Genomic DNA, 14,612 nt, shown 5'->3' on the forward strand with positions numbered 1-14,612 from the left:
CAGGAGTATCTACCCACCACCTCTTTCAACCACGGGTTGAAGGCTGCTCCCAAGGGTGTGATAATTCTCCTCTACTTCCTGCCTGCCAAGTGGGTGGCTGAAGTGAGCCTCAGAAGCCAGAGAAGGCCCTCAGGCTGCAGTTGGAATTTGGATCAGTGTGCTCTGAAGGGGTCAGGAATATTCACAATACCCAAAATATTAGTCACTCAGTCATGCCTGACCCTTTGCAGCCCCATGGACTGTAGCACACCAGGCTCCTCTCTCCATGGGATTTCCCAGGCAAGAATACTGGAGTGGGTTGCTATTTTCTTCTCCAGAGGATCTTCCTGACCCAGGGATCAAATCTCCTGCATTGCAGTCAAATTCTTTACCATCTGAGCCACTAGGGAAGCCCCCAATATCCAAGTGAAGTGAAAGTTGCTCAGTTATGTCCGACTTTTTGCGACCCCATGGACCATACTGTCGATGGAATTCTCCAGACCAGAATACTGGAGTGAGTAGCTGTTCCCTTCTCCAGGGGATCTTCCCAAGCCAGTGATCGAACCCAGGTCTTCTACATTGCAGGCAGATTCTTTACCAGCTGAGCCACCTGAGAAGCCCTATATCCAAGGGGAGGTATAAATTCTAGAACACTTCCTCTTCTCCAGGTTTCCAGCTCTCTACTTGGCCAGGATTGGGCCTCCTGAGTTCCCAGTCCAGCACCACTGTTCTCGACTTCCCCTGAACTGATGGAGCAGTCTACTGCTTAGTGAAAAAACATTTCCCACTTGTTCCATGTTAAGACTAAACTATTAAGCCTTCCTCAGACACTTTGTGGCTCTGCAGCATTATTATGTCTATAGCTAAGGAGACTTCCAAATAGGAAAGGACTGACTTTATTTTGAGGGGCTCCAAAATCACTGCAGATGGTGATTGCAGCCATGAAATTAAAAGATGCTTACTCCTTGGAAGGAAAGTTATGACTAACCCAGACAGCATATTTAAAAGCAGAGACATTACTTTGTCAACAAAGGTCCATCTAGTCAAGGCTGTGGTTTTTCCAGTGGTCATGTGTGGATGTGAGAGTTGGACTATAAAGCAAGCTGAGCACTGAAGAATTTGTGCTTTTGAACTATGGTGCTGGAGAAGACTCTTGAGAGTCCCTTGGACTGCAAGGAGATCCAACCAGTCCATCCTAAAGGAGATCAGTCCTGGGTGTTCATTGGAAGGAATGATGATGAAGCTGAAACTCCAATACTTTTGGCCACCTAGTGGGAAGAATTGACTCATTGGAAAAGACCCTGATGCTGGGAAAGATTGAGGGCAGGAGAAGGGGATGACAGAGGATGAGATGGTTGGATGGCATCACTGACTCAACGGACATGAGTTTGAGCAAGCTCTGGTAGTTAGTGATGAACAGGGAGGCCTGGTGTGCTGTGGTTCATGGGGTCGCAAAGAGTCAGACATGACTGAGCGACTGAACTGAGCTGAAGGAGACTTCAGAAGACACGGAGCTTCCAGAAAGAAGCAGCTCCTTCCTGTGTGCCTTCTGAATAGAACCAAGGATACTGTGTACAGTCAGTACATGCTGTTGGGGACAAAAAGGTTTCTTCTACCCACTTAGGTTCTTTGGGCTGGTCTATTAATTAAATTAACATAAAACAGATTAATGGGCTTCCCTGATGGTTCAGACTGTAAAGAATCTGCCTGCAATGCAGGATACCTAGGTTCAATCCATGGGTTGGGAAGATCCCCTGGAGGAGGAAATGGCAACCCACTCCTGTAATCCTGCTTGGAGAATCCCATGGACAGCAGAGCCTGGCAGTCTACAGTCCATGGGGTGGCAAAGAATCAGACACGACTGAGCACTCATGAACCAACAAACAAATGAAAATAAATTAACGTGAGGGAATCACATTTAATTACATACATATGGGAGCCCAGAAAAGGATAGTGAGAGGCTCCCTGAAAGTCAAGCAGTTGAGGCTGAGATGCCATATTCTGAAATAAGAAGAAGGCAATAGGGGTCTGGAGTTTAAAAGGGGAGGAAGACAATTCACAGCAAGACAGCAAGAGCCAATGCTGGTCAATCAATGCTTCCTGTGCCTCGCAGACAGTGAGAGAGAAAGGACCTTAAAGAGTCTCTGCTGGGTTTCCCCCAGCTTTCCAAACAGCCCACATGTTCTTAGTTACCTCCGGTGATAGCTATCTTCCTGGACCAGACTCTCCCTCTGAATTCTTTTAGGCAGTTAAGGGGTAGGTATGGCACCCTACTCCAATACTCTTGCCTGGAAAATCCCATGGACAGAGGAGCATGGTAGGCTGCAATCCATGGGGTCGCTAAGAGTCAGACACAAATGAGGGACTTCACTTTCATTTTCACTTTCATGCATTGGAGAAGGAAATGGCAACCCACTCCAGTGTTCTTGCCTAGAGAATCCCAGGGATGGGGGAGCCTGGTGGGCTGCCATCTATGGGGTCACACAGAGTCGGACACGACTGAAGCAACTTAGCAGCAGCAGCAGTAAAACAACAATAGCAGCAACAACTCTTCCCGAGTCTTTTGTACCTTAACTGACTTCAGCTCAAACTAATCAATAAGCGTAAGTGGCATATTTTAGGGACATTCATTCTGAACTCTTTCAATGCCAAATAGTAATTATATTTTCATCTCTAATAATAGTCATACATGTTGAGCAAACCAGAGAGCAGAGTTTAGTGTTTAACTATTTCAAATGGACTTGAAACCAAAAAGAAAAATTTTAATAAAAACTAGACAAAGAATAACATATCACACAGATCCTTAGAAAGTTGTTTCTGACAGCTGCAACACACCAAGATTCCTGGCACCAAAAGTAATTGTTCACTTAACACCAATATTGTTTCCTGAAAATCCCTACTTGATTACAAAAGTCATAACCCCCACAGTCCTTCTCTGGTGACAATCACAGTGGCAGAGGGAAAGAAAGAGCACTTAGCACCATTGCCAGCATGTGATAGTCACACAGAATTTGTCTGTTCTCATGGCAAAAGTTGCATGTCATGTTACTTAAACTGCAAATAAACAAAGTAGGGCTGAAAAATAAACCATGCCTGAAGATCATCTCAAAAGTAACAAAAATGGAAATTTTATGCTAGGAATTGGCTTCCAAGTTCTAACACACTGGAGCCATAGGGTAAAATGGTATATTTAGGATAAGCAAAAGGAAGCACACACAGCAACCTACAGTTTGTGGCTCCACGTTTTTCTTTTTCTGTTTTTTTTGTTTTTTTGTTTTGTAAGTTGTTTGATCTCACTCTACATGTTTACATAGGAGCTTTTATAAATGGTGGCATGGCACTACTATTCAACATAGTTTTAGAAGTTTTGGCCACAGCAGTCAGATCAGAAAAAGAAATAAAAGGAATCCAGATTGGAAAAGAAGTAAAACTCTCACTGTTTGCAGATGACACGATCCTTTACATAGAAAACCCTAAAGACTCCACCAGAAAATTACTAGAGCTAGTCAATGAATATAGCAAAGTTACAGGATATAAAATTAACACAGAGAAATCCCTTGCATTCCTATACACTTGCTAAGTGCTAAGTCACTTCAGTCGTGTCCGACTCTTAGTGACCCCATGGACTGCAGCCTACCAGGCTCCTCTATCCATGGGATTTTCCAGGCAAGAGTAATGGAGTAGGCCACCATTACCTTCTCCGATACACTAACAATGAGAAAACAGAAAGAGAAATTAAGGAAACAATTCCATTCACCATTGCAACGAAAAGAATAAAATACTTAGGAATATATCTACCTAAAGAAACAAAAGATCTATATATAGAAAACAATACAACAATGATGAAAGATATAAAACAGGACACAAATAGATAGAAAAATATACCATGTTCATTAGTTGGAAGAATCAATATAGTGAAAATGAGTATACTACTCAAAGCAATCTATAGATTCAGTGCAATCTCCATCAAGCTACCGACGGTATTTTTCACAGAACTAGAAAAAAATGATTTCACAATTAGTTCAGTTCAGTTCAGTCACTCAGTCGTGTCCAACTCTTTGTGACGCCATGAATTATAACACATCAGGCCTCCCTGTCCATTACCAACTCCCAGAGTTCACTGAGACTCAAGTCCATTGAGTCGGTGATGCCATCCAGCCATCTCATCCTCTGTTGTCCCCTTCTCCTCCTGCCCCTATTCCCTCCCACCATCACAGTTGTTACCTATGAGTCAACTCTTCCCATGAGGTGGCCAAAGTACTGGAGTTTCAGCTTTTGCATCATTCCTTCCAAAGAAATTCCAGGGCTGATCTTCAGAATGGACTGGTTGGATCTACTTGCAGTCCAAGGGACCCTCAAGAGTTTTCTCCAACACCACACTTCAAAAGCATAAATTCTTAGGTGCTCAGCTTTCTTCACAGTCTAACTCTCACATCCATACATGACCACTGGAAAAACCATAGCCTTGACTAGACGGACTTTTGTTGGCAAACTAATGTCTCTGCTTTTGAATATGCTATCTAGGTTGGTCATAACTTTTCTTCTAAGGAGTAAGAAGCGTCTTTTAATTTCATGGCTGCAGTCACCATCTGCGGTGATTTTGGAGCCCCCAAAATAAAGTCAGCCATGGTTTCCACTGTTTCCCCATCTATTTCCCATGAAGTGATGGGAGCAAATGCCATGATCTTAGTTTTCTGAATGTTGAGCTTTAAGCCAACTTTGTCACTCTCCTCTTTCATTTTCATCAAGAGGCTTTTAGTTCCTCTTCACTTTCTACCATAAATGTGGTGGTGTCATCTGCATATCTGAGGTTATTGATATTTCCCCAGCAATCTTGAATCCAGCTTGTGCTTCTTCCAGTCCAGCATTTCTCATGATGTACTCTGTATAGACGTTAAATAAGCAGGGTGACAGTACACAGTTTGATGTACTCCTTTTCCTATTTGGAACCAGTCTGTTGTTCCATGTCCAGTTATAACTGTTGCTTCTTGACCTGCATATAGGTTTCTCAAGAGGCAGTTCAGGTGGTCTAGTATGCCCATCTCTTTCAGAATTTTCCACAGTTTATTGTGAACCACACAGTCAAAGGCTTTGACATAGTCAATAAAACAGAAAGAGATGCTTTTCTGGAACTCTCTTGCTTTTCCGATGATTCAGTGGATGTTGGCAATTTGATCTCTGGTTCCTCTGCCTTTTCTAAAACCAGCTTGAACATCTGGAAGTCCATGGTTCACATATTGCTGAAGCCTGGGTTGGAGAATTTTGAGCATTACTTTACTAGAGTGTAAGATGAGTGCAATTGTGTGGTAGTTTGAGCATTCTTTGGCCTTCCCTTTCTTTGGGATTGGAATGAAAACTGACCTTTGTCAGTCCTGTGGCCACTGCTGAGTTTTCCCAATTTGCTGGCATATTGAGTGCAGCACTTTCACAGCATCATCTTTCAGGATTTGAAACAGCTCCACTGGAATTCCATCACCTCCACTAGCTTTATTCATAGTGATTCTAAGGCCAACTTGACTTCACATTCCAGGATGTCTGGCTCTAGATGAGTGATCACACCATCATGATTATCTTGGTCTTGAAGATCTTTTTTGTACAGTTCTTCTGTGTATTCTTGCCATCTCTTCTTAATATCTTCTGCTTCTGTTAGGTCCATACCATTTCTGTCCTTTATCAAGCCCATCTTTGCATGAAATGTTCCCTTAGTATCTCTAATTTTCTTGAAGAGATCTCTAGTTTTTCTCATTCTGTTGTTTTCCTCTATTTCTTTGCATTGATCGCTGAAGAAGGCTTTCTTATCTCATCTTGCTATTCTTTGGAACTCTGCATTCAGATGCTTATATCTTTCCTTTTCTCCTTTGCTTTTCTTGTCTCTTCTTTTCACAGCTATGTGTAAGGCCTCCCCAGACACCCATTTTGCTTTTTTGCATTTCTTTTCCATGGGGATGGTCTTGATCCCTGTCTCCTGTACAATGTCATGAACCTCATCCCATAGTTCATCAGGCACTGTATCAGATCTAGTTCCCTAAATCTATTTCTCTCTTCCACTGTATAATCATAAGGGATTTGATTTAGGTCATACCTGAATGGTCTAGTGGTTTTCCCTACTTTCTTCAATTTAAGTCTGAATTTGTCAATAAGGTGTTCATGATCTGAGCCACAGTCAGCTCCTGGTCTTGTTTTTTTGACTATATAGAGCTTCTCCATCTTTGGCTGCAAAGACTATAATCAATCTGATTTTGGTGTTGACCATCTGGTGATGTCCATGTGTACTCTTCTCTTGTGTTGTTGGAAGAGGGTGTTTGCTATGACCAGTGCATTTTCTTGGCAAAACTCTATTAGTCTTTGCCCTGCTTCATTCCGTATTCCAAGGCCAAGTTTGCCTGTTACTCCAGGTGTTTCTTGACTTCCTACTTGTGCATTCCAGTCCCCTATAATGAAAAGGACATCTTTTTTGGGTATTAGTTCTAAAAGGTCTTATAGGTCTTCATAGAACCATTCAACTTCAGTTTCTTCAGGATTACTGGTTGGGGCATAGACTTAGATTACTGTGATATTGAATAATTTGCCTTGGAAACGAACAGAGATCATACTGTCATTTTTGAGATTGCACTCAAGTACTGCATTTCAGTCTCTTTTGCTGACCATGATGGCTACTCCATTTCTTCTGAGGGATTCCTGTCTGCAGTAGTAGATATAATGGTCATCTGAGTTAAATTCACCCAATCCAGTCCATTTTAGTTCACAATTTGTATGGAACCACAAAAACCCTTGAACAGCCAAAGCAATCTTGAGAAAGAAGAATGGAACTGGAGGAATCAACCTGCCTAACTTCAGGCTATACTGCAAAGCTACAGTCATCAAGACAGTATGGTACTGGCACAAAGACATTGGAAAGAAATAGAAAGCCTAGAGATAAACCCATGCACCTATCGACACCTTATCTTTGACAGAGGAGGCAAGAATATACAATGGAGAAAAGACAATCTTTTTAACAAGTGGTGCTGGGAAAACTGATCAACTACTTGTAAAAGAATGAAACTAGAGCACTTTCTAACACCATACACAAAAATAAACTCAAAATGGGTTCAAGATCTAAATGTAAGACCAGAAACTATAAAACTCCTAGAGGTAAACATAGGCAAAACACTCTCCCACATAAATCACAGCAGCATCCCAAATGACCCACCTCCCAGAATAATGGAAATAAAAACAAAAATAAACAAACGGGACCTAATTAAACTTAAAACCTTTTGCACAATGAAGAAAACTATAATGAAGTTGAAAAGACAGCCTTCAGAATGGGAGAAAATAATAGCAAGTGAAGCAACTGACAAACAACTAATCTCAAAAGTATACTAGCAACTCCTGCAGCTCAATTCCAGAAAAATAAACGATCCAATCAAAAAGTGGGCCAAAGACCTAAACAGATATTTCTCCAAAGAAGACATACAGATGGCTAACAAACACATGAAAAGATGCTCAACATCACTCATTATCAGAGAAATGCAAATCAGAACCACAATGAGGTACCATCTCACGCCGGTCAGAATGACTGCTATCCAAAAGTTTACAAACAATAAACGCTGGAGAGGGTGTGGAGAAAAGCGAACACTCTTACACTGTTGGTGGGAATGCAAACTAGTACAGCCACTACGGATAACAGTGTGGAGATTCCTTAAAAAACTGGAAATAGAACTGCCATATGACCCAGCAATCCCACTGCTGGGCATACACATTGAGGAAACCAGAATCGAAAGAGACACATGTACCCCAATATTCATTGCAGCACTGTTTCTAATAGCCAGGACATGGAAGCAACCTAGATGTCCATCAGCAGATGAACAGATAAGAAAGCTGTGGTACATATACACAATGGAATATTACTGAGCCATTAAAAAGAATACATTTGAATCAGTTCTAATGAAGTGGATGAAACTGAAGCCTATTATACACAGTGAAGTAGGCCAGAAAGAAAAACACCAATACAGTATACTAACACATATATATGGAATTTAGAAAGATGGTAATGATAACCCTATGTGCGAGATAGCAAAAGAGACACAGATGTATAGAACAGTCTTTTGGACTCTGTGGGAGAAGGTGAGGGTGGGATGATTTGAGAGAATAGCATTGAAACCTGTATATTATCATATGTGAAATAGATCCCCAGTCCAGGTTCAATGCATGAGACAGGGAGCTCCAGGCTGTTGCACTGGGATGACCCAGAGGGATGGGATGGGGAGGGAGGTGGCAGGGGGTTTCAGGATGCGGAACACATGTACACCTGTCTGATTCATGTCAATGTATGGCAAAACCACCACAATACTGTAAAGTAATTAGCCTCCAATTAAAAGAAATTATTTTTAAAAACTAAGAGAAAAGAAAACCCACACAAAAATAAATAAAGAAACCCTACCCCACCCCCCCAAAAAAAATAAATAAATGGTGTTGTTGGTACTGGATCAACTCATATCAGCCTATTTAACCCATGATGTGGATAAATGGTGGCATTTGTTGTAACCACCACAGGGCTGCTAGTTAGTGTTGGTGATCCAGGGTGCCATCCTCTGTTATCTGCTCCTTTTGAATTAAACATCCAAGATTGACCTCAACCATCTCTACTGGTTGAATCGTCACTCACTCTTCTTTCCAAATTATACCTCCTCTTACACTTTTGTTGAAAGCTCCAGATTAATGTTATGCATTCAACTGTTGGTTGGACATTTCTACCTGGAATACCCACATGCCTTTAAAGTTCAACCAGCTTTAAACTAAACATATCCTATTCTTCCCTCATTTTCTTAAACTTGTCCCTTTTCTTCTTCATGGCTCACTATGGATAGAATTTTGGGGTCTTATCGCAGCCCACCAATTTCATGAAGCTGTGTATTTGAAGATACTATTTCTCTGTCTGGAATCATCCTCTCCCACCCCTCAGCCAGGAAAACATCTCTTCCTTCTCTAAGATCCAGCTCAAGGGCTGTCTCTCTTGTCAGATTCACCGACCCCTTTGACTGCCACAGTCTCGTAACAAGCAGAGTCTGTGTCCCCAGATCTCACTTAAAACTCCTCCCATACCATGCTGTCTCTTTTCTGATGTCTCCTTTACCTTGTGGTTGTCAATTTGTAATTTATCTGTCTTTCTGATTGTCAGCTCTTCTGTGTATCTCATTCTTATTACCCCCTAGACCCTAGGCCAGGACCCAGACAGGGGAAATGAGCAGGACTATAGCAGAGATTTTGAGCTTGGAATCAGACAACCCAGGATGCAAGCCTTAATTTTTCTGAATACTCCTTTTTCTATCTAGCAGGGTTCAGAGACATAGCTACATTTTAATCATTTAAAATTTTATAAACTGTATCTTCTGAACTCAATATAAAATCTACCTTCTGTGAAAATAACTCTATTTTCTGTTTCTACTGCTGGTTAACCACTTAAATGAGGATTTCTTCAGTTAATCTCTGAGGAGGCAAAGAGAAAAAGATACAGTTCTTCTATTGGTAGAGCCATGGAATGGATGTTACAAGGAGATTTTCTGTAATCCTACAGGTTGAATCATGTTTCTTAGCACCAGCTCTAATTCTATGCTCTTAATTGCTCTTGAGCTATTTTTTCTTCTTTCTCTTTTATTTCTGCTGTGCGTTTTGTTTCAAACCAGATCCTCACAAAGTGAAAGAGGATAATTAAGCCTGATATTTAAGCCTTTTGATTAATTTACATTTTATAGAGGGAGGAATTGATGACTAGTTTTTTTTTTCTTATAACAATACCAAATAAAAATTTTGTAAAGTTATTTCTAGAAAGCATTACCAGATCTGCAACTTATTTTCACAGGATATAAGTAATAGCTATCATTGATACACTCTTGAAAAATGCTTTAATAAGACCTTTTTTTTTCCTGAATTACCAATGAAGCCATTGGTTTTGAGCACCAGGAAAAAAATCTTTTCGCATATTAATTTTACATCGACTTTTATTTTATAAAGTTCATGCCATGATAAAGACAAATTCTAGTAATTACAATAGAAAATTCAGCTTGCAGTCAAGGGAACCAAGGAAGGTTTGTGGTGTTTGAAATATGATGATCATACATCTTTGAAGAAGAAACTATTTGCAATGGAATAAACATGTTAGATCATAATGTAAAGGTCAAATCCTGGCCAATCAGTCAGATTATTTTAAAAAATCACATTAAGGATACCATCAAAGCCTGACATTAAGGGCAAAAGATTAATATGTAATCTAAATTGTGAGATGAGAAAGAACCTACCATTTATTCTATACCTGTAAGTTTAATTGCTAAATGAAAGATCTTAGCAGCAAGTGAGTTCGGAAGAGCATGTGGGCCCTCAGCGTGGGTTTGATGGTTCATCCTGAGCTTACTTCTGCCTCAGCTTTTCCTTATTTATTTTTGGCTGTGCTGGGTCTTCACTGCCGCACACAGGCTTTCTTTAGTTGCGGGGAGCAGGGGCTACCCTTCATGTGGCGCACGGGCTTCTCATTTCAGTGGCTTCTCTCATTGTGGAGCACAGGCTCCAGGCACGTGGTCTCAGTAGTTGTGGCCCATGGGCTCAGTTGTTGTAATGCATGGACTTAGGTGTTTGCTTCAGGGACTGAACCCGTGGCCCCCACACTGGCCGGTGGGTTCTCAACCCCCAGACCACTTCTAGGAAGCCCTACCTCAGACTTTCTATCCAGTTTAACAACTGTTTACCTCAGCCTGTCCTATTAGACTGAACTTTCTTAGGTGCAGGCACTCTGCTCTTTTCATCTTTTTTTTTTTTTAAATTGAAGGATAATTGCTTGACAGAATTTTGTGGTTTTCTGTCATACATCAATAAGAATCAGCCATACACTCATGTCCCCTATCTCCCCAAATCCCCTCCCACCTCCCTCCCCATCCCACCCTTCTAGGTTGTCACAGAGCCCCTGTTTGAGTTCCCTGAGTCATACAGCAAATTCCCATTGGCTGTCTATTTTACATATGATATTGTAAGTTTCCATGTTACTCTCTCCATACATCACACCCTCGCCCTCTTCCAATCCCTATGTCCACAGGTCTGTTCTCTATGTCTGTTTCTCAACTGCTGCCCTGAAAATAAATTAATCAGTACCACCTTTCTAGATTCCGTATATATGTTAAGAGTACGATATTCATCTTTCTCTTTCTGACTTACTTCACTCTGTATAATAGGCTCTACATTCGTTCACCTCATTAGAACTGACTCAAATGGGTTCCTTTTTATGGCTGAGTAATTGTCCATTGTGTATATGTACTACAGCTTCTTTGTCCATTCATCTGTCGATGGGCATCTAGGCTGCTTCCATGTTCTAGCTATTGTAAATAGTGCTGCAATGAACATTGGGGTACATGTGTCTTTTTCAATTTTGGTTTCTTCAGGGTATATCTCTTCATCTTTTAAACCATGCCTAGCATGGTACCTAGCATAGAGCAGGCTCTTGCTAAATACTTAATGAATCTATATATGAAAACATCAATAGAGTGTTTTTAAAGACAAAAAACTCCAAACATTCATATAACTAAAGCAGAGCTGTTCATTTAATCATCACTCCTTGACAAAGGAACTGTCTCTCACAAACACAACTGGCTGTGTCCTGCAGAAGTACAGGGTGTAACTTATAAAGCCAGCAGTTTTATTTCCTTTCCAACGACCTCCTTACATGTAACCAAAACCTGCCACCCAGGTCATATTGGTTCATTTAGCTGATGAGACCAATAACCCATCTCTGACAGTGACAATAGTAAGGGACCTGTTAGATGTAAAGATTGACTGTGTTGTTCCATACATCACTCTCTTTTTTCTGAATTATAAATGGTATTTATAAAAGAATATAAAAACATATAAATATAGGGGAAAAAAATCACCGCAATCTCTCTATTAACATTTTGGTGTTTCCTTTACATTTTTAAAATAATTGAAATGAAATTTTATCAGTTTTGTGTCTGGATTACATCATTCTGAGAGCATTTTCTATGTTACTATATTTTTCTCAAAAACATCCCTTTTAATAGCTGCATATATTTTGCCTCAAGAAATACCATACTACAGTGTATTTTTCACTGCAATAAATAATGCTTGATGGAATAATCTTTTACATTAATATTTTAAGCCTTTTTATATAGAAATATGACATAGTATACTTACATGTATCCATTAGCCAGGTCCAATCAATTTCCCTTCCTCTGGTCCAGATGGTTTTAAGGCAAATTCTAGACATTCTATTATGATGTCATTTACTTTTATTTATTAAATAAATTATTCCATATATTCTATGTATTTACATATATTATTGTTGTTATAATAATACATATTGTTAGAGTTTAATATATACTCAATTTTTAAATCAAATATCCAGTCAGTTGTTCAAGCATACCAAATTTTATGGCACTTCATTTATTGCACTTTGCATATACTGTGTTTTTTTACAAATTGAAGTTCTGTGCCAATGCTGTGTCAGGCAAGTCTATCAATACTGTCCTTCCAATAGCATATGCTTGTTTTGTGTCTCTGTTATATTTTGCTAACTCTCACATTTCAAACTTTTTCATCATTATTATATTTGTTATGGTGATCTGGGATCAGCGATCTTTGATGTTACTATTGTCATTGTTTTGGGGTGCTATAAACCGTGCACACAAAATGGCAAAACTTATTGATAAACATGGGTTCTGACTGCTCCACCAACCAGCCCTTCCCCATCTCTCTCTCACTCCTTGGGCCTCCCTATTTCCTGAGACATAGAAATATTGAAATTAGGCCAATTAATAACCCTACAACAGCCTCTAAGTGTGCAAGTGACAGGAAAAGTCACACATTTCTTCTTTTAAAAGCTAGAAATAATTAAGCTGAGTGAGGGAAGCTGAAAGCTAGGCCTCTTGCACGAAAGAGTTAGCCAAGTTGTGAATGCAAAGGAAAAGTTCTTGAAGGAAATTTAAAGTGCTACTCCAGTGAACACACAGAGATGGTTAAGAAAGAGAAACAGTCTCATTGCTGACATGGAGAAAGTTTTAGTGGTCTAGATAGAAGATCAAACCAGCTGCCACATTCTCTTAAGCCAAAGCCTAATCCAGAGCAAAGTTTAACTCTCTTTAATGCTCTGAAGGCTGAGAGAGGTGAGGAAGCTGCAGAATAAAAGTCTCATAGCAGAGGCTGGTTCATGAGGTTTAAGGCAAGAAACTCTCTCCATAACATAAAAGTACAAGTGCTGATGTAGAAACTGCAGCAAGTTATCCAGATCTAGCTAAAATAATTACTTAAGACAGTTATTTAAGGTGGCACCATTAAATAACAGATTTTCAATGTAGATGAAACAGCCGAATATTGGAAGAAGATGCCATCTAGGAATTTCATAGCTAGAGAGGAGAAGTCAATGCCTGACTTTAAAGCTTCAAAGGACAGGGGCTAATGCAGATGCTGACTTGAAGTGAATGTCCATTTACCATTCCTAGGGCCCTTAATAATTATGCCAAACCTACTTTGCTTGTGCTCTACAAATGGAACAAGTTTAGGATGATAACACATTTATTTACAACATTGTTTACTGAATGTCTTAAGTCTACTGCTGAGATCCTGCTGCTCAAAAGAAAAAAAAGGTTCCTTTCAGAATATGACAGGTCATTGACAAGGCACCTGGTCACCCAAGAGCTCTGATCAGGATATACAATAAGATTAGTGTTACTTTCATGCCTGCTAACACAAGGTCCATTCTGTAGCCCATGGATCAAGGAGTAGTTTTGACTGAAAGTGAAGCGACTCCTTGTGACCCCATGGACTGTAGGCCGCCAGGCTCCTCTGTCCATGGGATTCTCCAGGCAAGAATACTGGAGTGTGTTGCCATTTCATTTTCCAGAGAATCTTCCTGACCCAGGGATAGAACTCCAGTCTTCCACATTGCCAGTAGATTCTTAACCATCTGAATCATCAGGGGTTCCAGTTTTAACTATTAAGTCTTATTACTTAAGAAACGTCACTTTATAAGGCTATAGCTGTCATAGTGATTCCTCCGATGGATCTGGGCAAAAGTCTATTGAAAACCTTCTGGAATGAACTCACTATCCTAGATGTCATTAAGAACATTCAGGATTCATGGGAAGAGGCCAAAATATCAACATGAACAGGAGTTTGGAAGAAGTTCATTCCAGCCTTCATGGATGACTTTGAGGGGTTCAAGGCTTCGGCGGCAGCTGTACCCACAGATGTGATGGAAATAGCAAGACAACTGAAAGTGGAGCCTGGAGATGTGTCTGAATTCCTGTGATATTGTGATACAGATTTAATGGATGAAAAGTTGCTTCCTTTGGGTGAGCAAAGAAAGTGGTTTCTTGAGCTGGAATCTACTTCTGGTGAAGATGTTGTGAAGGTTGTTGAAATGACAACAAAGGATTTAGAATATTAAATCATCTAAGTTGATAAAGCAGCATCAGGGTTTGAGAGGACTGACTCTAATTTTGAAAGAAGTTCTATGTGGGTTAAATGCTGTCAAACAGCACTACATGCTACAGAGAAACTGCTCCTGAAAGGAAGAGTCAATCAATGGGGCAAACTTCACTGTGGTCTTATTTTAAGAAATTTCCACAGCAACTACTCCAACTTTGAGCAACTACCAC

The sequence above is a fragment of the Ovis aries genome, chromosome 15 (assembly GCF_016772045.2).
Source record: "Ovis aries strain OAR_USU_Benz2616 breed Rambouillet chromosome 15, ARS-UI_Ramb_v3.0, whole genome shotgun sequence".
Classification (NCBI taxonomy): domain Eukaryota; kingdom Metazoa; phylum Chordata; class Mammalia; order Artiodactyla; family Bovidae; genus Ovis; species Ovis aries.